The sequence below is a fragment of the Ornithodoros turicata genome, chromosome 1 (assembly GCF_037126465.1).
Source record: "Ornithodoros turicata isolate Travis chromosome 1, ASM3712646v1, whole genome shotgun sequence".
Lineage (NCBI taxonomy): Eukaryota > Metazoa > Arthropoda > Arachnida > Ixodida > Argasidae > Ornithodoros > Ornithodoros turicata.
In genome coordinates, this window is record NC_088201.1 from 186,758,466 (window position 1) to 186,783,546 (window position 25,081).

General features: G+C 50.9%; 14 non-coding genes across 14 annotated transcripts; all 14 read right to left on the reverse strand.

Moving 5' to 3' along the window:
* Positions 1–24: 24 nt before the first annotated feature.
* On the reverse strand, positions 25–146 carry LOC135379314 (U5 spliceosomal RNA). The gene has a single exon (XR_010418814.1). It is a non-coding gene; the product is annotated as a U5 spliceosomal RNA (small nuclear RNA).
* A 185-nt stretch (positions 147–331) lies between these two features.
* On the reverse strand, positions 332–453 carry LOC135379315 (U5 spliceosomal RNA). The gene has a single exon (XR_010418815.1). It is a non-coding gene; the product is annotated as a U5 spliceosomal RNA (small nuclear RNA).
* Positions 454–636: 183 nt separating this feature from the next.
* Positions 637–758, reverse strand: LOC135379316 (U5 spliceosomal RNA). Its single transcript, XR_010418816.1, has one exon. It is a non-coding gene; the product is annotated as a U5 spliceosomal RNA (small nuclear RNA).
* Positions 759–940: 182 nt separating this feature from the next.
* LOC135379317 (U5 spliceosomal RNA) lies at positions 941–1,062 on the reverse strand. The gene has a single exon (XR_010418817.1). It is a non-coding gene; the product is annotated as a U5 spliceosomal RNA (small nuclear RNA).
* Positions 1,063–1,245: 183 nt separating this feature from the next.
* LOC135379319 (U5 spliceosomal RNA) lies at positions 1,246–1,367 on the reverse strand. Its single transcript, XR_010418818.1, has one exon. It is a non-coding gene; the product is annotated as a U5 spliceosomal RNA (small nuclear RNA).
* Positions 1,368–1,549: 182 nt separating this feature from the next.
* LOC135379320 (U5 spliceosomal RNA) lies at positions 1,550–1,671 on the reverse strand. Its single transcript, XR_010418819.1, has one exon. It is a non-coding gene; the product is annotated as a U5 spliceosomal RNA (small nuclear RNA).
* Positions 1,672–1,852: 181 nt separating this feature from the next.
* Positions 1,853–1,974, reverse strand: LOC135379321 (U5 spliceosomal RNA). Its single transcript, XR_010418820.1, has one exon. It is a non-coding gene; the product is annotated as a U5 spliceosomal RNA (small nuclear RNA).
* Positions 1,975–2,156: 182 nt separating this feature from the next.
* Positions 2,157–2,278, reverse strand: LOC135379322 (U5 spliceosomal RNA). The gene has a single exon (XR_010418821.1). It is a non-coding gene; the product is annotated as a U5 spliceosomal RNA (small nuclear RNA).
* Positions 2,279–2,462: 184 nt separating this feature from the next.
* On the reverse strand, positions 2,463–2,584 carry LOC135379324 (U5 spliceosomal RNA). Its single transcript, XR_010418823.1, has one exon. It is a non-coding gene; the product is annotated as a U5 spliceosomal RNA (small nuclear RNA).
* A 183-nt stretch (positions 2,585–2,767) lies between these two features.
* LOC135379325 (U5 spliceosomal RNA) lies at positions 2,768–2,889 on the reverse strand. The gene has a single exon (XR_010418824.1). It is a non-coding gene; the product is annotated as a U5 spliceosomal RNA (small nuclear RNA).
* Positions 2,890–3,070: 181 nt separating this feature from the next.
* LOC135379326 (U5 spliceosomal RNA) lies at positions 3,071–3,192 on the reverse strand. The gene has a single exon (XR_010418825.1). It is a non-coding gene; the product is annotated as a U5 spliceosomal RNA (small nuclear RNA).
* Positions 3,193–3,374: 182 nt separating this feature from the next.
* On the reverse strand, positions 3,375–3,496 carry LOC135379327 (U5 spliceosomal RNA). The gene has a single exon (XR_010418826.1). It is a non-coding gene; the product is annotated as a U5 spliceosomal RNA (small nuclear RNA).
* A 182-nt stretch (positions 3,497–3,678) lies between these two features.
* Positions 3,679–3,800, reverse strand: LOC135379328 (U5 spliceosomal RNA). The gene has a single exon (XR_010418827.1). It is a non-coding gene; the product is annotated as a U5 spliceosomal RNA (small nuclear RNA).
* A 183-nt stretch (positions 3,801–3,983) lies between these two features.
* On the reverse strand, positions 3,984–4,105 carry LOC135379329 (U5 spliceosomal RNA). The gene has a single exon (XR_010418828.1). It is a non-coding gene; the product is annotated as a U5 spliceosomal RNA (small nuclear RNA).
* Between the last annotated feature and the right edge of the window lie 20,976 nt (positions 4,106–25,081).

The window sequence follows — 25,081 nt, forward strand, 5'->3', positions numbered from 1 at the left end:
CTCTTTGAATTGAATAATATAGCCTTACCCAAACGGGTTAGGCCTACCAAAAATTGTCTAGAAGCTCGTTCTGCTGTCCCCCTCCACGGTGATCTTTAGTAAAAGGCGAAAGATCAATACGCGGATTTGAAGGGAGACGAGAGCATATATCCTACATTCTCTTGGCGCGAGCTCACTATACACCGCGCATATGAGAAGCAAAGAGGTGGCGTCACGTATTCCTCCCTCTCTCGCTGTCTTTTTTTTTTCTTTTCCACGGGGGAACGGGGGGGGGGGGGTAGAGACGAGTGGTTTCTCACCATGTTCTCTCTTTGAATTGAATAATATAGCCTTACCCAAACGGGTTAGGCCTACCAAAAATTGTCTAGAAGCTCGTTCTGCTGTCCCCCTCCACGGTGATCTTTAGTAAAAGGCGAAAGATCAATACGCGGATTTGAAGGGAGACGAGAGCATATATCCTACATTCTCTTGGCGCGAGCTCACTATACACCGCGCATATGAGAGCAAAGAGGTGGCGTCACGTATTCCTCCCTCTCTCGCTGTCTTTTTTTTTTCTTTTCCACGGGGAACGGGGGGGGGGGGGTAGAGACGAGTGGTTTCTCACCATGTTCTCTCTTTGAATTGAATAATATAGCCTTACCCAAACGGGTTAGGCCTACCAAAAATTGTCTAGAAGCTCGTTCTGCTGTCCCCCTCCACGGTGATCTTTAGTAAAAGGCGAAAGATCAATACGCGGATTTGAAGGGAGACGAGAGCATATATCCTACATTCTCTTGGCGCGAGCTCACTATACACCGCGCATATGAGAGCAAAGAGGTGGCGTCACGTATTCCTCCCTCTCTCGCTGTCTTTTTTTTTTCTTTTCCACGGGGAACGGGGGGGGGGGGTAGAGACGAGTGGTTTCTCACCATGTTCTCTCTTTGAATTGAATAATATAGCCTTACCCAAACGGGTTAGGCCTACCAAAAATTGTCTAGAAGCTCGTTCTGCTGTCCCCCTCCACGGTGATCTTTAGTAAAAGGCGAAAGATCAATACGCGGATTTGAAGGGAGACGAGAGCATATATCCTACATTCTCTTGGCGCGAGCTCACTATACACCGCGCATATGAGAGCAAAGAGGTGGCGTCACGTATTGCTCCCTCTCTCGCTGTCTTTTTTTTTTCTTTTCCACGGGGAACGGGGGGGGGGGGGTAGAGACGAGTGGTTTCTCACCATGTTCTCTCTTTGAATTGAATAATATAGCCTTACCCAAACGGGTTAGGCCTACCAAAAATTGTCTAGAAGCTCGTTCTGCTGTCCCCCTCCACGGTGATCTTTAGTAAAAGGCGAAAGATCAATACGCGGATTTGAAGGGAGACGAGAGCATATATCCTACATTCTCTTGGCGCGAGCTCACTATACACCGCGCATATGAGAGCAAAGAGGTGGCGTCACGTATTCCTCCCTCTCTCGCTGTCTTTTTTTTTTCTTTTCCACGGGGAACGGGGGGGGGGGGTAGAGACGAGTGGTTTCTCACCATGTTCTCTCTTTGAATTGAATAATATAGCCTTACCCAAACGGGTTAGGCCTACCAAAAATTGTCTAGAAGCTCGTTCTGCTGTCCCCCTCCACGGTGATCTTTAGTAAAAGGCGAAAGATCAATACGCGGATTTGAAGGGAGACGAGAGCATATATCCTACATTCTCTTGCGCGAGCTCACTATACACCGCGCATATGAGAGCAAAGAGGTGGCGTCACGTATTGCTCCCTCTCTCGCTGTCTTTTTTTTTTCTTTTCCACGGGGGAACGGGGGGGGGGGTAGAGACGAGTGGTTTCTCACCATGTTCTCTCTTTGAATTGAATAATATAGCCTTACCCAAACGGGTTAGGCCTACCAAAAATTGTCTAGAAGCTCGTTCTGCTGTCCCCCTCCACGGTGATCTTTAGTAAAAGGCGAAAGATCAATACGCGGATTTGAAGGGAGACGAGAGCATATATCCTACATTCTCTTGGCGCGAGCTCACTATACACCGCGCATATGAGAGCAAAGAGGTGGCGTCACGTATTCCTCCCTCTCTCGCTGTCTTTTTTTTTTCTTTTCCACGGGGAACGGGGGGGGGGGGTAGAGACGAGTGGTTTCTCACCATGTTCTCTCTTTGAATTGAATAATATAGCCTTACCCAAACGGGTTAGGCCTACCAAAAATTGTCTAGAAGCTCGTTCTGCTGTCCCCCTCCACGGTGATCTTTAGTAAAAGGCGAAAGATCAATACGCGGATTTGAAGGGAGACGAGAGCATATATCCTACATTCTCTTGGCGCGAGCTCACTATACACCGCGCATATGAGAAGCAAAGAGGTGGCGTCACGTATTCCTCCCTCTCTCGCTGTCTTTTTTTTTTCTTTTCCACGGGGAACGGGGGGGGGGGGGTAGAGACGAGTGGTTTCTCACCATGTTCTCTCTTTGAATTGAATAATATAGCCTTACCCAAACGGGTTAGGCCTACCAAAAATTGTCTAGAAGCTCGTTCTGCTGTCCCCCTCCACGGTGATCTTTAGTAAAAGGCGAAAGATCAATACGCGGATTTGAAGGGAGACGAGAGCATATATCCTACATTCTCTTGGCGCGAGCTCACTATACACCGCGCATATGAGAGCAAAGAGGTGGCGTCACGTATTCCTCCCTCTCTCGCTGTCTTTTTTTTTTCTTTTCCACGGGGAACGGGGGGGGGGGGGTAGAGACGAGTGGTTTCTCACCATGTTCTCTCTTTGAATTGAATAATATAGCCTTACCCAAACGGGTTAGGCCTACCAAAAATTGTCTAGAAGCTCGTTCTGCTGTCCCCCTCCACGGTGATCTTTAGTAAAAGGCGAAAGATCAATACGCGGATTTGAAGGGAGACGAGAGCATATATCCTACATTCTCTTGGCGCGAGCTCACTATACACCGCGCATATGAGAGCAAAGAGGTGGCGTCACGTATTCCTCCCTCTCTCGCTGTCTTTTTTTTTTCTTTTCCACGGGGAACGGGGGGGGGGGTAGAGACGAGTGGTTTCTCACCATGTTCTCTCTTTGAATTGAATAATATAGCCTTACCCAAACGGGTTAGGCCTACCAAAAATTGTCTAGAAGCTCGTTCTGCTGTCCCCCTCCACGGTGATCTTTAGTAAAAGGCGAAAGATCAATACGCGGATTTGAAGGGAGACGAGAGCATATATCCTACATTCTCTTGGCGCGAGCTCACTATACACCGCGCATATGAGAGCAAAGAGGTGGCGTCACGTATTCCTCCCTCTCTCGCTGTCTTTTTTTTTTCTTTTCCACGGGGAACGGGGGGGGGGGGTAGAGACGAGTGGTTTCTCACCATGTTCTCTCTTTGAATTGAATAATATAGCCTTACCCAAACGGGTTAGGCCTACCAAAAATTGTCTAGAAGCTCGTTCTGCTGTCCCCCTCCACGGTGATCTTTAGTAAAAGGCGAAAGATCAATACGCGGATTTGAAGGGAGACGAGAGCATATATCCTACATTCTCTTGCGCGAGCTCACTATACACCGCGCATATGAGAGCAAAGAGGTGGCGTCACGTATTGCTCCCTCTCTCGCTGTCTTTTTTTTTTCTTTTCCACGGGGAACGGGGGGGGGGGGGTAGAGACGAGTGGTTTCTCACCATGTTCTCTCTTTGAATTGAATAATATAGCCTTACCCAAACGGGTTAGGCCTACCAAAAATTGTCTAGAAGCTCGTTCTGCTGTCCCCCTCCACGGTGATCTTTAGTAAAAGGCGAAAGATCAATACGCGGATTTGAAGGGAGACGAGAGCATATATCCTACATTCTCTTGCCGCGAGCTCACTATACACCGCGCATATGAGAGCAAAGAGGTGGCGTCACGTATTGCTCCCTCTCTCGCTGTCTTTTTTTTTTCTTTTCCACGGGGAACGGGGGGGGGGGGGTAGAGACGAGTGGTTTCTCACCATGTTCTCTCTTTGAATTGAATAATATAGCCTTACCCAAACGGGTTAGGCCTACCAAAAATTGTCTAGAAGCTCGTTCTGCTGTCCCCCTCCACGGTGATCTTTAGTAAAAGGCGAAAGATCAATACGCGGATTTGAAGGGAGACGAGAGCATATATCCTACATTCTCTTGCCGCGAGCTCACTATACACCGCGCATATGAGGGCAAAGAGGTGGCGTCACGTATTGCTCCCTCTCTCGCTGTCTTTTTTTTTTTCTTTTCCACGGGGAACGGGGGGGGGGGGTAGAGACGAGTGGTTTCTCACCATGTTCTCTCTTTGAATTGAATAATATAGCCTTACCCAAACGGGTTAGGCCTACCAAAAATTGTCTAGAAGCTCGTTCTGCTGTCCCCCTCCACGGTGATCTTTAGTAAATGAGTATTTAATGAGTAAACTGTACACCACAAATGTCTACAACGTCAAAGCATCGTCAAAATCTTCACACGGGAAACATGGCACCATGGACATTCAGTAAGCCTACTCACGCAGAGCACCCGAGAAAAACTGAAAAATGTACCACACTAAGTACAAAATGCACACACACAAGAATGCACGACGCCTACTTCCCCATACTTAATCTACAAGTGCCTAAAGTGTAGTAGTAAACATGAATTCAAAATAACCAGCGCATAATATGCATGAGAAAGAAAGGAAACAACAGGTACACCGTGACTCGGCCCGATCTGTGAAGCGCTTAAAGTTTTATCACAATGTGTCCATTCACGAGGACGAAGATGTCACAGTGACTTCTCCATCGACGGCGGAAGGCGTCTCTGCCAAGCGACTTGAGCTCAGCCTGCAGCTGTGATTTTAGGGCGAGTCGGGTAGACATCATTAGTGTCACAAGGTCCGCTGGCAGACCACCATACACACATCTTGTCCTTGCGCACCAGAGCTGGAAGCAGATCTCCGCTACAAGAAGTATGAACGCGGGCTGCTTCCTCGACGGCACCGGCACCGGGTACAGGAACCTCACAGTGTCGTAGCAGATACCAGGCAGATGATAAAGAGCTGCCACCCTGCGCCACATGGCAGCTGCATTCAGGCAGTCATAGAACACGTGGCGGTGACTTTCTACCTCACCACACACCACACATACGTCCGTTCGGGACAAACCGAAACGGCGGAGTCTCTCCCGTACCGGTAAGATCTCGTGAGAGATTTGCCACAGCACATCCACTCTCCGGCCTTCAATCAGACGGGATGGTATGTTGCGCCGGTTCACTTGGGGTTGAGGACCCTGCACCGGGAAAGACGCCTCGCAAAGGGCTTCATAGAGCTGTCGGACTGACCAGGTTGTAAAGTCTGTGTCCGGGAGGAGCTGGCGAAGTCGCACCGCATACCGTTTCATTATACAATAAAAAGTCATTAGCCTCTCGGTGTGGGGTCTAGTGTTATCATATGACCCACCGAAATCTCTGATGGATGTACCCAGGAAGAAGACGGCAAGGTCGTGGGATATATGCGTTCGGTCTCGCAAAATGGCAAAGAGAGAGGCCAGACCCAGCGCTGCGCAGAGGAGCCGAACGTCCGGGAACCGCCATCCGCCCATTTCTGCCGGCCTCATCATCAGCGCTCTCTGAACTCGTTCGGGACGTCCACTCCAAAAGAACCTGAAGGTGAGGCTATTGGCTCGTCGAGCGGTAGCTGTAGAAGGCTGGAAAGCTGTTCCGAAATACCAGAAGTGCTAACACAGGTGGCGCGAAACGACTTCTGCTCGCTCTCGAAAGTCGAGGACAACGTGGGACAAGGACTCGATCCGGCGAGTTGTGTCCCGTAACGCCAGCTCCCAATTTCTAGTAAGAGGCCCTCTTTGGTTAAAGTGAATGCCCAGGATACGACAGGAATCCTTCACCGGTATCCCATAAGCATCGCTATACGGGAATTCAGTGCCAATGGGTAGGATGGCCGACTTCCTCTCGTTTATCTTCGCACCAGAAGCACGGCTGTACTTGTCGAGACAAGCCAAGACTTGCATGACCGCGTCTGGCAACGGCACGCACACCGTCAAGTCGTCCGTGTAAGCAAACAACGTGGGGAAGCGATGACTTCCTGGGACTGGCAAGCGAGGTAGATGACAGTCCTTGGACAACATTGTAATGGCTACCTCGAATACCAATACATAAAGAAGTGGAGAGAGGGGGCAACCTTGTCGGACTCCCGATTTCACTTCAATGGACGACGATGGCTTGCCATTGACGAGTACCCTGCTTTCTGCTTCCATGTAGAGGACACGAACGAAGCGTTGGAAGCGCTCGCCGAGTCCCGCTCGACGGAGAACGTAGAAGAGGAATTCGTGACAAACCCGGTCGAACGCCTTTTCCTGGTCGAACGACACCATGAGAGCTGAAGACCGGCGATCAGCTACCCAGTAGAAGATGTCGCGCAGGGCGAAAAGATGTTGTTGAACGCTTCTACCGGGAACTGCACACGCTTGGGCGGGAGAGATGATCGAGTCCAACACCCGTGAAAGACGCATCTGTATGACCTTGGCCAGTATCTTGTAGTCCGTATTCAACAGAGTGATCGGACGCCAAGCTGAAAGTTCTTGGGAGCGCATCGGGTCTTTGCATAGGAGTTTGATCAAGCCGCAGCGGGAGGACTCAGGAAGGACTCCTTTCTCAATGGCTATGCAGAACACTTCTCCGAGAGCGCCACCAAGATATTTCCAGAAGCTTAGGTAGAGCTCTACAGAAGACCGTCTGGTCCCGGTGTCTTTCCTTTCCTCATCTCTTTAGCCGCTTGATAAATTTCTGTGACTGATATGTCTAAATCCAAGTCTCCCGACTGGTCAGGCGGGAGGCTGGGATACTCAGTGCAGACTTGGTCCCACAGCGAAGATTCCACGGGCTTCTGAGAAAATAAGCGGGCGTAGTACGCGTGACAAGTCGCCAAAAGATCCTCCATTGTGGACGCAGCTGTCCCATCATCCTTTATGAGTTGGTCCATGTGTACGCGCGGCGTGTGACGATTTTCCCCTAGAGCCGTCTGCACATGACCAGGAATTCGCCGACTCCCGGGCTCATTGCCTGGTGCCGTCCACCTTTGGGCATTGTGCCAAAGGAGAGCTGAGAGTTGAGCCTGCATCTCTCTGTACGCGCACTTCTCCTCTTGGGTAGACAATGCACATTCTAGAAGTCCCCGAAGCCCTACCTGCAGTATGCGGATATCCTTCCGCCGTTCTGAAGCCCTCTTCTTTCCCCACTTGATGAAAATGTCCCGTAGGCTGACCTTCACGCTATCCCACCACGCAAGCGATTTTTCCTCTTGTAGCTTGTCCATCAGATAATGTTCGACGTCTCCCACCACCATCTCGTCCTCCAAAAGAGAAACATTAAGGCGCCAGGGGGACGGTTGAGGGCCGAACCCAATGGGATCCTGTGTCTCTAGAACGAGGGCCTTGTGATCGAAAAAAAACTGTGCGGAAGTGCCGACTTGCACAACGGCGCAGCCCGTCCCCAACGGCAGCACAGTCCCCGTCACATAAAAACGGTCGAGTCTAACATGACGTTCACCGGCACTGAAGGTGAAACCCGGCGTGGTACCGTAAACATGGACCCAGACGTCGGTTAAGACGCAAGCTGAAAGAAGGCGCCTCAATTCTCTTGATTTCTAGACCTGGTGTCTCTGGGTGCCACCGGTTCTGTCATATGTTTCATTGATGACACAGTTGAAATCTCCTCAAAAAATAACATCTCTTTTTCCATGCAGATATGGATCGATGCTTCTGAAAAAATCATTTCTCTCCTGATCATCTGTTGGAGCATAGACACACAGTACTCGCTGGTCACGGCCTCGAAGCGAAATATCCACCGATATTAATCTCCCTTCAAAGTCAAAAGAGTGTCGAAGTACGGTGCCGGGAAACCGTCGAGTAAAGAGCACGGCTACACCCCTCGACCTTGAATGGCCGAAACTGAAATAGCCTTTCACACCGAGTCTATTTTCGAAATCTCTTGCTTCGGAGAGACAGGAAAAATGAGTTTCCTGTAGAAAAACCACATCGACCTGTAAAACGTCCATGAGCAATCCGAGCATCCTCTGTTTTTTATGCTGTCGGAGTCCTCTTACATTAAGCGAAATCACCTTCATGGACTTGATCAAGGGGAGGGGACACTGGCGGCTTGTCACTGCTCCTGGGCTTTTTATTATCCCGTTTTCTGCGGGAATCAGGGCTCTTCACTGGCACTGTACGCCACCCCTCTTCCTGGCACGACACTGCCACCGATCCATTGGAATCGCTGGAGGCATGGGGTCTCTTCTGAGAGTGAACGTTTACGGCACACCCTTCGGACGAAACAGGTAGAGCACGGTGACCGTCCTCCTCCGCGTCTTCGTCGATTATTAATGGCACATCCGAGACATCACTGCCACTCACGGAGTCGGTGTCATTCGGGTCGTTTCCCTGAAAGGACGAAACATCACCGGGAGGAACGGGCCGTGGATCGACAATCGGGCACTCCGCAGTGGCGGGAGCCACATCTTTCATCTGGCCAGCAACCTGGCCCTCAACAACCTGGCACTCCGCAGTGGCGGGGGCCTCGTTATCATTGACAACAGAGGGCGCAGTGGCGTCCTCCATAAGCGCATCTTCATCCGTCAGAGTCACCTCCCGACGGAGTTCCTGACGGAGGTCCAGGGGAAGGTCATCTCCGCCATCCTGTTCAAGCACGACGGTGTTCTCCGTGGCTACACTAGCGTACGTAGACACCCGACAGCGGGTGGTCCAGTGATCCGCCCCACATTTCTTGCAACGTTCCTCACACGATGCAGCCTCATGGCCGTATGCCCCGCATCGACGACACCGCGGAGTAGTACAGTCTACAGCGAAATGGCCTTCCTGGCTACATCGACGGCACAACTTCCGCATACCTGAATACAGGCATGTTGCTTGGAAGCCTCTGACCGTAAATAAGTTCGGCACTTCCTTGGCTACCACCATAAGTACCTTGCGAGCACCCGTCTCCACTGTCGGATACTCCCGATACTTTTCACGGTGAGACTTAATCACCCTTCCGTACCTGGATAGAACATTGTCCAGGTCATCGTCAGGTAACTCCGTAGGAAGATGAAGCACCGTAATGACCTTGATGGAAGAGGCCATTGACACCAGGGGATAGTCCTTGTTCATTATAGTCAAGGAGCCCAGCACACGTAGTACATCCACAGCCCGCATTGTGTGGACTGTTATGAAAAACCGTCCTGGACTGGGGGATCGGACCGACCGAAGTTCTCGCAGCGGAATCGCAGAAAGCACGGCATCCATGACATGCTTGACTCTTACTGTTGGGTCAGTACGCAAGAAGAAGGACATGTCCTGACGAAGTTGAGCCGCCAACTCCCATGGGAACCCTCCGGAACCCATCTCGGGGCCTTGCGACGCAATAATAACGGGTAAAGACTGAGAAAATTGGCACAAAAGGTAAATTTGACGGAGCAGCGGAAGATAAACATTGCCGAACAAACGTCGTCGTCGTCTTTCCTTCCGTCCGTCGTCGTCGTCTTTCCTTCCGTCCGTCGTGATCTTTAGTAAAAGGCGAAAGATCAATACGCGGATTTGAAGGGAGACCAGAGCAGATGTCCTGGATTTTCTGCGTTCGTCGACGCCCTATTTAAAACATATGAGAGGCAAAGTGGTGGAGTCCCGTCTCTCTCTCTTTCTTTTCCTTTATTTGTTTGACTTGTCTTGGGGGTCGGGGTGTGGCCGGTCAGGACACCTCCGACCTGGACGCATGTTTTCTCTTTGAATTCAATGATGTAGCCTTCCCCAAACGGGTTAGGCCTATCAAAAATTTTCTAGAAGCTCATTGTGCTGTCCCCCTCCACGGTGATCTTTAGTAAATGTTTATTGAAAGAGTAAACAAAGGCCTCAAGGCCAGACAAAACCAAAACCTTACGTTACAAATTCTCATGCATAAAAGGAAGCACACATTGCGAAATACTATACAACAGACAGGCGCATAATGCCTCTGGTTTAAAAGTCTGGCAAATCTCGGCGAGCATCTCTGTACAGGAATACACTATAAAAGACTATACAAGGCTATACACTATATATAAGGCTATATACTACACCACACTACGCTACACTGTACACATACGCTATACACTACACTATACTTTACATTACACTACACTGTACGATATACACTGTACAATATACAACACACTGACAACACTATACTACACTATACAAAAGTTACACGAGTAGGCCTACTTTAGTAAATTGATTATTTAGAATAATATACGTGAAGACCACAGTGCACTTGCTTAAGAGGAAAAGAACAGACAGAACCTCACACGATTGTCTAAAAAGTGACCAGGATGTTTCCCTGGGAGAGCACAAACACATCATGATGACTTCGCCATCGGCGTCGAAAACCATCCCTGCCTAGTCTACGAAAGTCTGCCGTTAGGCGGGTCTTGAGTGCCACGCGTGTCGCAAGTGTCAGGTTCAGGAGCGTAGCCGGTGCAGCTCCGTAGACGGAACGCGTCCGCGCACACCACAACTGAAAGCATATCTCCGCTGCCAGCAACAGAAAGGCGGGTTCCTTCCTCGATGGTACTGGGAGGTCGTCCAGGTAGTGGACCGTGTCATAGGACACTCGGGGAATCCGGTAGACGGAAGCCACTCGACGCCACAAAGCCGCCGCATTGATACAATTGTAGAAGATGTGGCGGTGCGTTTCCCTCTCACCACACGGCACACACGTATCCGACCGGGTTAACCCAAACTGGTACAGCCTTGCTCGTACAGGAAGGATGTCGTGCGTATGTTGCCATAGGATGTCGACCCTTGTTCCGTCAATGAGCCTCGATGCGATGCGACTTCGGTCGTGTTGTTGCTGCTCCCTAATTGGAAAGCTTATGTCGCAGAGTGCTCGGTAGATCTGACGGACAGACCACATCGAGAAGTCTGCTTCTGGCAGGAACTGATGAAGCCTAACGGCATGCATCTTCATCAAACGGTAGAACATCATTAGACGTTCGGCGTGCGGGCGTCCATTGTCGTAAGAGCCTCCGAAGTCCCGTATCGAGCAGCCGGAGAAGTAGATGGCAAGGTCGTGGCTGATGTGGTCCTTGCTGCGAAGAATGCTGAACAGCGACGCAAGGCCCAAGGCGATACAGAAGAGGCGAACGTCGGGGAAGTTCCAGCCCCCTTCTTGTGGTGGCCTAACCATCACTGACCGCTGGACTCGTTCAGGACGATCATTCCAAAAGTAGGAAAATGTCATGCGGTTCACCCTTCGAGCCGTTGCAGTGGCGGGCTGGAAGGCCGTCCCAAAGAACCACAACCGAGAACAAACATTTCGTGGGACAACCTCGGCGCGATCCCTAAAATTCAAATCCACTGAAGACAGCGCTTTCAGACGGGCCTCCATGTCTTGCAGGGCGAGGGCCCAATTATTGGTAAGTGGACCTCTTCGATTGAAATGTACGCCCAAGATGCGGCAAGACTCCTGCACCGGTATGCCGTACGCTGAGACGTAGGGGAAGTCTTCCCCGAGAGCAAGCACCGCTGACTTCCGTTCGTTCAGTCTTGCGCCGGACGCTGCATTGTATGATTTTTTTTTTGATTGCGTGTTAGCGCCGCGAAGCAACTGTGGCTATGAGCGGCGTACAGACGTGGACAGAAGGAGAGAGGACAGCAGGAAGGAGTGGGGGACAGGGGGATTAGTATGCGTCCTGGGCCGACTTCAAGGGGAACTGTGCCGACATTCGTCTGGAAAGTCTTCGGAAAACCCAGGGAAAACCTCAGACAGCACAGCCGGTGGTAGGATTCGAACCCACCACCTCCCAGTCTACAGCACGACCTTGGTTACCGCCAACGAGTGGACGCCTTAGCCCACTCGGCCATGCCGCTGGTTGCATTGTATGTGACTAGACAGGCCACCACCTGTTGGATTGCCCTTGGCTCCGGCAAGCATACAATCAGATCATCCGCGTAGGCGCAGATGGTAGGAAACCGGCTGCTGCCTGGGACGGGAAATCGCGGGACCTGACGTTCGTCGGAGAGCATTCGGATGGCCACCTCGAAGATAAGCACGTAAAGCAGAGGTGATAACGGACACCCTTGCCGGACTCCTGACCGGACGTTGAATGGCGCAGTAGCTCTTCCATTCACCAACACTTTACTCTGAGCGGCAGCGTAGAGCACTCGAACAAAGCACCGAAAGGGCTCACCAAATCCCCCACGTCTCAAGACGAAATGCAGGAAATCGTGGCTCACCAAGTCAAACGCTTTCTCCTGGTCAAACGAGACGATGAACGCCGGAGAGCCCGTGCATGTCACCCAGTAGTAAGTCCCGGAGAGCGAACAAGTGCTACTGAATGCTTCATCCGGGAACCGAGCAGGCCTGAACAGGGGAGACGAGCCGATCGATGCAGGTGGCGAGGCGTAGCTGAATCACCTTAGCGAACAATTTATAGTCCACGTTTAGTAGACTAATCGGTCTCCAGGCCGTGAGGTCTTCCGATCGACTTCGATCTTTACAAATTAACTTGATAAGGCCACAGCGCGATGATGCTGGCAAGCAGCCTTGTTCGACGGCCTCCGCGAAGACGTCACACAGAGCAGCGCCGATGATGTCCCAGAAGCGTAAATAAAACTCCACCGGGAGACCATCGGGCCCTGGACACTTGCCTTTCCGCATTGTCCTGGCAGCCTTGGAGAGCCTTTAGTAAAAGGCGAAAGATCAATACGCGGATTTGAAGGGAGACCAGAGCATATGTCCTGAATTTTCTGCGTTCGTCGACGCCCTATTTAAAACATATGAGAGGCAAAGTGGTGTTGTCCCGTCTCTCTCTCTCTCTTTCTTTTCCTTTATTTGTTTGACTTGTCTTGGGGGTCGGGGTGTGGCCGGTCAGGACACGTCCGACCTGGACGCATGTTTTCTCTTTGAATTCAATGATGTAGCCTTCCCCAAACGGGTTAGGCCTATCAAAAATTGTCTAGAAGCTCATTGTGCTGTCCCCCTCCACGGTGATCTTTAGTAAATATTTATTGAATTGAATAAACGATACAACGGAAATACCAAAAACCTTACAACGCCAAAAGCAAAGACACGGAACACAGGCGGCGATCAAAACAATATCCGGAACTAATGCTGGAAACAGCTATATACAAAATCTATATACAAAATCGAAGGAGAGCAGTTCTGTACAGAGCCTATACACAAAGGAGAGCAGCTATATACAAAACATACATATACTTTTAAATATATATCACAGATTACACATTATTGAAAGATGTTCCGGATTGCACAGGAAAAGCCTCAGACGGTTTTCCGTTGGCCAGTACCTGACTGCGGGCGTCGTTGTAGAGCAGCCTCACCAATCGCTGGAAGCACTCGCCAAATCCTGCCCGGCGCAGCACGAAAAACAGGAATTCGTGGCACACACGGTCAAACGCCTTCTGCTGGTCGAAGGACACTACGAATGCAGGTGTAGCTCGGTCGGCAGCCCAGTAGAATATATCCCGCAGAGCAAAAAGATGCTGCTGGATGCTGCGGCCTGGGACGGAGCAAGCCTGGACGGGAGATACGAGAAAGTGCATTACGCGGCCAAGCCGTTGCTGGATTACTTTGGCAAAGATTTTGTAATCCACGTTGAGTAACGTTATCGGTCTCCACGCCGTAAGCTCTTCGCGGCGGTTCTTGTCCTTGCAGAGGAGTTTTATTAGACCGCATCGAGATGACGCTGGCAGGATACCCTGCTCCACGGCCTCGGCGAAGACCTCCCAGAGGGCTTCACCAAGCAAGTCCCAAAATCGCAGATAGAATTCGATAGGAAGTCCATCTGGTCCTGGACACTTCCCTTTCTTCATAGACTTTGCCGCTTGGTAAACCTCCGGGATGGACACGTCCAAGTCCAGGTCCCCCGACTGGTCGGCTGTCAAACTGGGATAGTCGGCACAGATGTTCTCCCACAGCGCTGTCTGCACTGGTTTGCGCGAGAACAGGCTGGCGAAGAAGTCTTGACAGGTGCTGAGAATGTGTTCCAACGAGGTGGCCGCTGTGCCGTCCTCCTGCACGAGACGTTCCAGACGTACCGGGGAAGAACGCTGGGTTGCAGCAAGGGTAGACCGCGTTGCCGCTGTCTGGTATGGAGACCCTCGACGTCGGCCTGTGGACGGTGCCCATCCCTGAGACTTGCTGTGTAGCAAGGCCGATAGTTCCCCCAGGAGCTCCTTGTACGCGGAAACCTCCTCCTGGGTCTCCAGACCAGCTTCCAAGAGACCTCTGAGACCAACTTGCAGGACGCGAACCTCACGGCGTTTATCCGCAGCTAGCTGTTTTCCCCAGATCTGCAGGATGTCGCGCGCTCCCTGCTTCAAGCCATCCCACCACTCGAGTGACCGGTCTTCAGCCATTTTTAAGCGAAGGTATGCCGTTAAGTCCGCCACCACCCTGTCATCTTCCAAGAGTGACACGTTAAGGCGCCAAGGGGCACGTTGTAGTCCAAAGCCCGAGGAGTCATGCGTGTCCAAAACCAATGCCCGATGGTCGGAGAAGTACTGTGCTGACGTGCCCACTTGCACCACCGCACAGTCCACCAGAGCCGGTACCCCCGTCTTGGTCACGTAGAATCTGTCCAGTCGCGCGTGACGATCCTGAAAGGAGTACGTAAAACCTGGAGTGTCTCCGTGTAGGTGATTCCACGCGTCCGTCAAGTCACATGCCCTGACTAAACGACTCAGTTCCTTGGCCTTCCAGGGCTGGATTCTTGCTGTTCCTCCGGCTCTGTCGTGGACATCGTCAAGGACGCAGTTAAAGTCACCAGCAAGGAGCACATCCCTCTTCCCCATCAGGTACGGATCCAGGTTTCTGAAGAACTCGTTCCTTTCCTGATAGTCAGTAGGCGCGTACACTGATATCAGGCGATTGTCGCGTCCTTGAACTGATATGTCTACTGAGACCACTCGGCCTTCAAAATCATAACTGTGCCGTAGAACTGTGCCACGAAAACGACTTGTAAGCAAGATGGCAACGCCCCGAGACCGCGGGTTGCCGAAACTGTAAAAACCGTTCGTGCCAATACGCTGGGAGAAGGACTTTGCTTCCGAAATGCTGCTGAAGTGCGTTTCCTGGAGAAACGCGACGTCGACTCCAAGGGATTCCAGCAGGGAGCCAAGTGCCCTCTGCTTGCGGTGTTGACGCAGTCCTCGTACATTAAGACTTAGTACCTTCATTATCGGGTAATGGAAGGGGGGTTTGGGACGTAAGACTGGCGTCTTGCCTGGCCTTCTTGCAGTCAGGCTTCGGGGTGCCCTTGCCTTCCTTCAACCACTCTTCTTCTGACGGCGTCGAATACGACAGGGAGCCGGTCGAGGGATGCGGACGTTTCGGGGGCTGACCACCTGCATTCTTGTCCTCCCGCAGGTCTTCGCTAGCAGCGTCGTCGTCAAGGGCTTCTTCGTCGATGACGAGACCAGGCTCTGAGCCGTCGCTGTCGACTGATGATGTGCCTGGGTGCGAAAAGTCAACACCGTTAAGCAGTTCCTCAGTCTCGGTTGACGTATTCGTGACTTCCTGAAGCCCTGCAGTGGCAGGTGCTTCTGATTCGCTCTTCTCGGGGACCGCAGTGGCGGGCTCTTCTGTAGAGACGTTCCCAGAGGCTACAATGGCAGCCCCCGTAGGCAAGGTAAGCAACTCGGTGAGCATCGCTTCTTGCTGTTCCAGCTCTTCCCGATGGGCTTTCTCCGCATCCCCTTGGCCGAGCTGCGCCGCGTCGTCGTGGGCAACGCTTGCGTAAGTGGTCACCCTGCAGCGGCTGGTCCAATGATCGGACCCACATTTCCTGCACTTTTCCTCGCAGGAGATAGCTTCGTGCCCATAGGCTAGGCAGCGACGACATCGCGGCGTCGTGCACTCGGCGGCGAAGTGGCCCTCCTGATTGCATCGGCGGCAGACTTTGCGCATTCCCGAATACAGGCACATCGCTTGGAAGCCCCTCACTACGATGAAGTTCGGCACCTCCTTCGTGGCCTCGAGCAGCACCTTACGTGCGCCCGTCTCAACAGTGGGGTAATCCCTGTACTTTTCACGATGCGACTTGATGACTCTCCCGTACCTTGTCAGCACTGCGTCCAAGTCGCTGTCCGACATCTCCGTTGGCAGATGCATCACTGTCACTACTTTAGTGAACGACGCCAGGGACACCAAGGGGTAAGTCTTGTTCCCGATAGTCAACGAACCCAACGCCCGGAGCGTGTCAACAGCCCGCATGGTGTGGACTGTCACGTAGTAGCGGCCCAGTCCAGCGGGTCACACCGAACGCAAGTGGTTCAGTGGAATAGCAGCCAAGACCGCATCCATCACTTGCTTCGTCCTTACTTGAGATTCAGCATGGAGGCAGAACGTAAGGTCTTGGCGAAGTTGCGCCGCCAACTCCCTAGGGAGCCCTTGGGCACCCATCGTCGGGGTCGGGGCGTGTGGTACACGTGAAAGTAAAGACTCAGTAATAAGCCAAACTTACAGGCCAGAAAGCACGGTCTTTCTTCTTAATATAAGCAGAGAGCTCGATGAAAACACAGCCGATCGAACGATCGTCGTCGTCGCCCTTTCTTTCGTGATCTTTAGTAAAAGGCGAAAGATCAATACGCGGATTTGAAGGGAGACCAGAGCATGTGTCCTGAATTTTCTGCGTTCGTCGACGCCCTATTTAAAACATATGAGAGGCAAAGTGGTGGAGTCCCGTCTCTCTCTCTCTCTTTCTTTTCCTTTATTTGTTTGACTTGTCTTGGGGGTCGGGGTGTGGCCGGTCAGGACACGTCCGACCTGGACGCATGTTTTCTCTTTGAATTCAATGATGTAGCCTTCCCCAAACGGGTTAGGCCTATCAAAAATTGTCTAGAAGCTCATTGTGCTGTCCCCCTCCACGGTGATCTTTAGTAAAAGGCGAACTTTATTGTCAAAAACTACCACCACCACCAAAACCCAGAACCGAATACGCTCAAGTTCTTTTCGGACTTTCTTCCAGGATTCGTCGGACGGTCCTCGCATGTCGAACTGGACTCCCAACAGCTTCGCTCCTTGGACAACTGGTACTTCGGCTATCTCTTGCTGCTGTGTCTGACGATGTACCGGTAGGATGGTTGACTTTTCTTTGTTCAGTCTTGCCCCTGATGCTTTCGTGTAGAGCTCCATGATCTGTAGCGCCTCTTGAACTGCGCGTTCTTCCGTTGTACAGATGGTCACATCATCAGCGTAGGCAAAGATTGTCGGTCTTCCCAAGATGCCTGGAAGCGGTACCCGTGCAATCTTCGGACTAGACGCCAGCTTAAGCAACAAAGGCTCTATGCACAGCACGTACAACAGCGGTGATAGTGGGCATCCCTGTCGAACTCCTGACCTCACGTGGAAAGCTTGCGTGGTCTTCGCATTCACTTCGATGGCACTAATGGCTTCTCTGTACAGCAGTTCGACGTATCTAAGAAACATTTCTGGGAGTCCCATTCTTGTTAAAATATAGAACATGTACCGGTGGCTTACGAGGTCAAAAGCCTTTTCCTGGTCAAAGCTCATCAATAACATGGCGAGGTCTTTCTCTTTTGTTACAGCACACAAGTCTCGCAGGGCGCTCAGGTGCGTCTGAATTCCTCTCCCTGGAACCGCACATGCCTGCACCGGTGACACTAAAGCTTGCATGGCCTGCGCCAGTCGCATCTGCAGAACCTTCGCAACAATTTTGTAGTCGGTATTCATTATCGTGAGCGGTCGCCATGCCTTTAAGTCATTTGCTCGACTCACGTTCTTGCACAGCAGCTTCACTATTCCGAGCCTCATTGTCGAAGGGAAAACACCATTCTCTAGACTCCCGTTCAGTATCTCGGTGAAGACTTTCCCCAGCTGTGGCCAAAAGGTTTTGTAAAATTCCGACGGCAACCCGTCGGAACCCGGGCTTTTCCCTGCAGATAGCTGTCGGAGAGCTGCTGTCAACTCAGCGGTTGTGATTTCCTTTCCCAACAGTTCCGCACCATTTTCCAACCTCGGGATCGTCTGTGCTATCTCCTCCCAGAGGCCTTCATCAACGTCTTTGTACCGGTAAAGTTCTTCGTAAAAGTGAATGCAAATGTCCTCAATTTCTTCCTGTGACGTCCTTTCGATCCCCTCTCTGTCCAGAAGTGTATGCATTCCTTGGGGTTTGCTGCGCAACTTGTTGGTGATCAGCTGTCGACTTGTCTGCCCCTTCATCTCTCCACTGTCCCACTCTCTTTTTACCAACAGGGCTCCCAAGTCACTCTGCAGTTCTCTGTACGCTTCTTGTTGTGCGACTGTTTCGAGTCCGGTGCTTCTCAGGTATCGCAGTCCCCATCGTATGGACCAAATGGCGTGTTTCTTTTCGACAGCTCTTTTCCTCCCCCATTTTTGAAAAATCGTCTTAACCTCTGCTTTGGTCTCATCCCACCAATCCAATGTGATGGTCCTTTCTTTAACTTTCCCTTCCAAGTATGTCTTCACTTCTTCCACCGCTTCTTTATCTTTTAACAAATTGACATTGAGTCGCCACCGACTCGGTAGCCTTCCTTGGCCAGACACATTTTTAAAAGTCACTACCACCATACTATGGTCTGTCACAAAACAGTCTTGGCTTCCCACTTGGAGCACTTCACAATTAAGGACATTTTCACTTAGCGTATTTGAAACATACATTCGGTCAAGACGTACGCTACGACCCTGAGCGTAAAAAGAAAAACCAGGTAATTTTCCGTGAATTTTGTTCCACGTGTCCGTTAGCTGACACGCTTCTATAAGTCGCTTCAACTCCTTCGCTTTCCATTCAGTACTTCTTTTTGTACCCCCCGACACATCATACACTTGATCAACAACACAGTTAAAATCGCCGACAATAACGACATTCCTCGAGCCCAGCATGAAGCAATCCGGGCTTCTAAAGAAATCATTCCGGGGCCCATTATCAATGGGGGCATAAACACAGACAATCTTGTACTCTTTGCCATCGCATTCTATATCAATATAATACGCGGGTTTGAAGGGAGACGAGAGCATATATCCTACATTCTCATGGCGCGAGCTCACTATACACCGCGCATATGAGAAGCAAAGAGGTGGCGTCACGTACTCCTCCCTCTCTCGCTGTTTTTTTTTTCTTTTCCACGGGGGAACGGGGGGTGGGGTAGAGACGAGTGGTTTCTCACCATGTTCTCTCTTTGAATTGAATAATATAGCCTTACCCAAACGGGTTAGGCCTCCCAAAAATTGTCTAGAAGCTCGTTCTGCTGTCCCCCTCCACGGTGATCTTTAGTAAAAGGCGAAGTTTATTGTCAAAAACCAATTCACTGCTCCTACCCAGGCAGGGCCACAACACACATGCACAACCAATCCCATTTTGTCCAACAATATGTATCGTTACAATAACAACAATCCCACACAATAACAATATGTACCATTACAATAACAGCAATATGCAATGGTACATATACAATAACAATAACAATATACGACAATACCAATATGTTACATACTCCACTGAGTGCAGATCCCCGCTCCTGTCCCCACCGGACTCACCACCTGCTCTCTTTCAATTGCTCAGCAGGCTCTCCCTCAAAACTTAATGAAGAGTTTCCCTCTCTGTACGAACATTAATTTCTGGTAGTTTTTCCAGCGCCTTTTGAAAGCGTCCTCCCCCAGTATTTCATACTCCAATTGCATCTTTCTATGCAGAGAAAGTCGAACATAAAAAGTGACCACCCTGAGTGACTCGTTCGTCCCTCCATACATTTTCCGATTTCTGGACGCCCAAAGTTGATATTTGATTTCATTTAAGAGCACGCAGAAAGACGGTATCCGACCTCTACTCACTGGAACCGGATCAAAGATCTGCACAGTGCTATATTCAATTCCAGGCAGCGCAAACAGGTCTGCCATCTTGCGCCACATCGCACTCGCGAGCACACAGTCATAAAATATGTGCTTATGGTTTTCTGTCTGCCCACACATGGCACACTCGTTGGTTGCCCGGAAGCGAAACCTGCACAACCTCGTAGCCACCGGCAGCACGTTGTGTGACATCTCCCAGGCGAGGTCAGCACGTCCATCGTCTACCCACGACGACAGCAGCAGACCTCTCGTGGAAGCTATCTGTGTGTGGACTTCGTCACTCTTACACGCATAGAATAAACTTTCATACAACTTTTTAGTTGTCATGTGCCTGATCTCGCTCCCCCCAACACCTGCAAGGAGGCGCACATATTTTGCTAGTTCCACATAAAACGGTGCCGGCGACTCCGCCCTGGGCAGGCGATGATTAACACGCTCTCCAAAGAGCGTACACAAAGTTCCCATGCTGTACAAAGCTAAGGGCCAGTTCTCACTTGACGACGCTCGACGCGACGTCGTGAGCTGGCGGAGGAAATAGACGCGCATTTCCGGCGTTGGGAGAGGAGAGACGTCGAGCCGAAAAATTTGCTATGCCGGTTTCGTTCACGACGTCGGCGAGAGTTGGCGAGAATGATACACTGGCCACCAATAAGGTGCCACAGAAAGGCCACGCTTCCTGATTTTTCGTCTGCTTTGGACGACGGAATGCCACTGTGGTGGGAACATGAAAATCGCGCGCGCTGAACGGGCGGCGGAAATGCGCCTATACTTCCGCCGCCCGCTCACGACGCCGCGTCGAGCGTCGCCAAGTGAGAACTGGCCCTAAGGGCTTGGCGATATGATCATCCTCCTCTAACACTCTACACGTCTGAGCAATCGCCAACGCTACACACATGATTTTGATATTGAATATATTGAGCCCACCACACTCTTGGGGTGCCTGAACAACGGCCCGCTTAATCTTTTCCGGGCGACCCTGCCACAGCACAGCCATCGTTGCTTGCGTCAACCTCCTTTCCACAATTCTGGAGGGAAGGTTGCACGTACCCGCGTACCAGATGACCGAACACATTTCGGTCCGAATCAAGTCCCGTCTGCCTCTGTATCCCAGGGGACTATTTTGCTGCTGATCTTTGATGCCTTCTAGGCTTTTTCGAATAGTCCTCCATGCCTTTTGTGCTACGCCGCTTGCAGTGAAAACAATACCGAGCACCTTTAGCTCATCTACCACTGGTATGCCAGCTATTTGGCTTTCTGAACCTGAGTAGTTCTCTCGGAGCACAGCTGACTTGGACTTGTTGAGTTTTGCCCCTGAACCAGCTCCATATGTGTCCATAAGTCTCAATGCCGCTCCCACGGCGCCCGGGGATGTCGTGCACAAAGTCATGTCGTCGGCATAGGCAAACAATGTTGTCTGGCCCGAACTACCCGGTACAGGTGCCCGCGGGATCGCCTCACTGCTCGCTAGAAGCCTCACCAAGGGCTCCAGGGCTAAAGCATACAACAGGGGTGACAGTGGGCACCCCTGCCGCACTCCGGACCTGACTAGAAAGCTTCTACTGGGCTTACCATTAATTTCCACGGCGCTGCTTATATCCCTGTACAACAGACCAACGTAGGATATGAACAAACCCGGCAGCCCTATCCGCTGCAGCACGTGAAATATGTAATCATGGCTGACTCGATCAAAGGCTTTCTCCTGGTCAAAACTGACCAGGAGAAGCGTGCCCTGTATTTTCTGATAATATGTCAACATGTCACGTAACGCCCCTAGATGTGTCTGTGCAGACCTGCCCTTAACAGCTGAAGCCTGCGCTGGTGATAGCAGGACGTCCATAGCCTGACTCAATTTAAGCTGTATCGCTTTCGCAAGTATTTTATAGTCCGTGTTGAGCAGGGTGACTGGTTGCCAAGCCCCTACCTCTCGCTTCCTTGTTTCGTCCTTCCACAATAATTTTATAAGTCCAACTCTGAGGGACTGTGGTAACTGACCCTCCCGTACACAAAGATTGTAAACCTTGGTCAATGGTTCTGCAAGCTCCCCCCAAAACACCCGATAGAATTCTGGTGGAAGACCGTCAATTCCCGGGCTTTTACGCAAGCGCAAAGCTTTCATTGCTTCCGTAAATTCCTGAACTGTAAACTCGGTTTCAAAGATAGCCTTCCCTTCTTCCAACAACGGTATGTGCTTGTCTAGTATTTCCCATGCCTCTTCGTCCACTTCTTTATGGTCATACAAATTTGAATAAAAATTGACACACACATCCTCTATATCTTCCTGTGTGTGCCTTAATACCCCATCCGGACCTTCCACTTCTTGCATATTGACCGACCGTGGCCTAACTTTGACCGTATTCAGTTCTCTCGACGATGGAGCTACCTGCCCACCATAACTCGGCTGCCGTAATGGCTGTGAAGATTTAAGTGGAAGGACACCTAAGTCCTCTTGCAATTCACGATAGGCTTCCAACTGAGCTGCAGTTTCGAGACCCAATCCTCGAAGATTCCGCAACCCCCATCGTATGGCGTAAATCATCTCTCTCCTTTCTTGAGCCCGTTTCCTGCCCCATTTTTGAAAAGCGCGAATTATTCGGTCTTTGACACTCTCCCACCAGTCTGTGGAGTGCACGCCTTCACTCTTCTTTACTCTAATTATATTCGTTATATCATTCACCACGTCCTCATCATTCAAGAGCGTAGTATTGAGTCGCCAGCGGCTCGGCTGCCTGCCGACACCATTGGCAAACACAAATTCCACTACCAACATGCAATGATCACTCAAGAATATAGTGTCAGTATTGAGCGGTATTACTTCACAATCTACTATGGCACTGGCAACATCAGCATGAACATAACAACGGTCAAGGCGTACACTTCTGCCCTGTGCGTAGAAGGTGAAACCAGCAGTACAGCGATACAGCTGTTCCCATACATCAACAAAACGGTAAGCATTAACCAGACGCCGCAAAGCCTTGGCCTTCCAAGGTCTACTAACTAACGTCCCCCCTTGAGTGTCAGTACATTCGTTAAGAACACAATTGAAGTCACCAATCAAAATACGCTCTCCAGAACCTAGCATATAAGAGTCTAGCGAGTCGAAGTACGCGTTCCGCTCTTGATTGTCAACTGGTGCATACGCATTTACAATTTTATACACCTTTCCATGATACGCAATGTCTACAACTATAACCCGACCTTGGTCGTCTCTCACGTACTGCTTGATCTCCCCGCGGAAACCTGGAGAAAAAGCTATCGTCACACCCCTCGCATTCCACGCTCCAAAACTATGGACCGCAAAAAGACCGGTGTTTCTTTCAAAATTTTTAACGTCCCCAAGACAAAAGAAATGTGTTTCTTGTAAACACACAACATGAACGTCCAGTTTCTGCATCACAGACCTCAGCAATTGTTGCTTTTTCTGCATCCTCAACCCCCGGACATTCAGTGTTGCTAGTCTAAGCACAGACATGACAACAACAATGGAAAGAAACACATTTTCTCTCACCGAAGAAAAGTCACTTGGCATTTTTGGTTTTCTTGCTGGCGCCTCTACCTCGCTGCGGAAGAGAGCCCAACCGTCCCGGGAGCACATGAGCCCCCTTCAAGTCCCCTTCAGATGAGGACGCTGTTGTAGACGAAAGCGGTCTCTTGACACCGGCTATTAAGCCAGATAACTCGCCCTTGCCCTCAGTGTCGACCATCTCAGAGTCCTGACTTCCCACATCATCCTGAGCCATGTTGACTGCCACCTGGTCCCCCGTTGTTGATTTCGCAGACGAGCTGTCCTGCGATTCCAGCGTGTCCCTGACCTGGCCATCCTTCTTAGTTCCATCGCTGCTAGCATCGACGCCCCCCTCCTCGGGCACGGCTTTCAACAAGCCCTCCCGACTCACAACATCAAGAGGCTGGCTCTTCTTCGCTTCCTCATTACCTTGAGCCGCTTCCTCTTCCACATTACCCTGAGTGGCTTCCTCTTCCACATTAGCCTGAGTGGCTTCCTCTTCCACATGAGCATGAGTCACATCCTGTGTAGAGCTCTCCGCCGCTACCTCTGTCCAGTCTAATACCTTGCCTCCATCCACGGCAACATCAGTCACCATGGCGTCTTCGATAATCTCAACCGTCTTCTCCTGTTGACCTGTCACGCTGGCATACGACTCCATCGTGCAGGCCGACGTTGCATGATCACTCCCGCACTTTTTGCATGACGCCGAGCATTCCCTAGCCGAGTGCCCATATTCACTGCACCTCCCGCAGTACTCCGTCCTGCAATTGAAGGAAAAATGCCCAGACTGCCCGCAACGACGGCATGTCTTGCGCATCCCGGCGTATACGCACATGGTTTGGAAACCATCGATGACCACGAAATTTGGGACCTCTCGGTCCATGATCATGACGACACGTCGGCTGCCCCGTTCAATTGTTGGCGCCTCTTGGAAATAATCCCTCTTCACCGTTATTACTTGGCCAAACTTCCTAAATTCAGCTTCTACTTCCTCATCAGGCACTTCAACTGGCAGAAAATGCAGTGAAATTGTCTTGGTGTTCCTTTCGCAAGGAACCAACGTGAAGCTCCGTCCCTTCACCTCCAACGTCCCTTTGGCTTCTAGGGCCTCCGCCGCCTTCCTCGTCCACACTGAGATGGCAAATTTACCATGTCCAAACGGGTTAATCCCTCTCGATGCCTGAACTCCGACATTCTTTAGCATGCTCTGTAGCACATCACTCATGCGGATATCCCGGTCCGCCTCCAAGAAAAAACTGAACTCACGGTTCGCTCGGTGTTGGGCTGCCATCTTCCACGGTGGGCCCAGGAAGAGGCTCCCCACTTCTGGAGTGAATATTACACTGTTTTCAATGAAAATTTGTCCAAAATAAGCCAGGAGCGATGCAGCCAAACGTCCGTTCGATACTTCGTCGTCGTCGTCGTCATAAGGCGAAAGGCGAAAGATCAATACGCGGATTTGAAGGGAGACGAGAGCATATATCCTACATTCTCATGGCGCGAGCTCACTATACACCGCGCATATGAGAAGCAAAGAGGTGGCGTCACGTATTCCTCCCTCTCTCGCTGTCTTTTTTTTTCTTTTCCACGGGGGAACGGGGGGGGGGGGGGGTAGAGACGAGTGGTTTCTCACCATGTTCTCTCTTTGAATTGAATAATATAGCCTTACCCAAACGGGTTAGGCCTACCAAAAATTGTCTAGAAGCTCGTTCTCCTGTCCCCCTCCACGGTGATCTTTAGTAAAA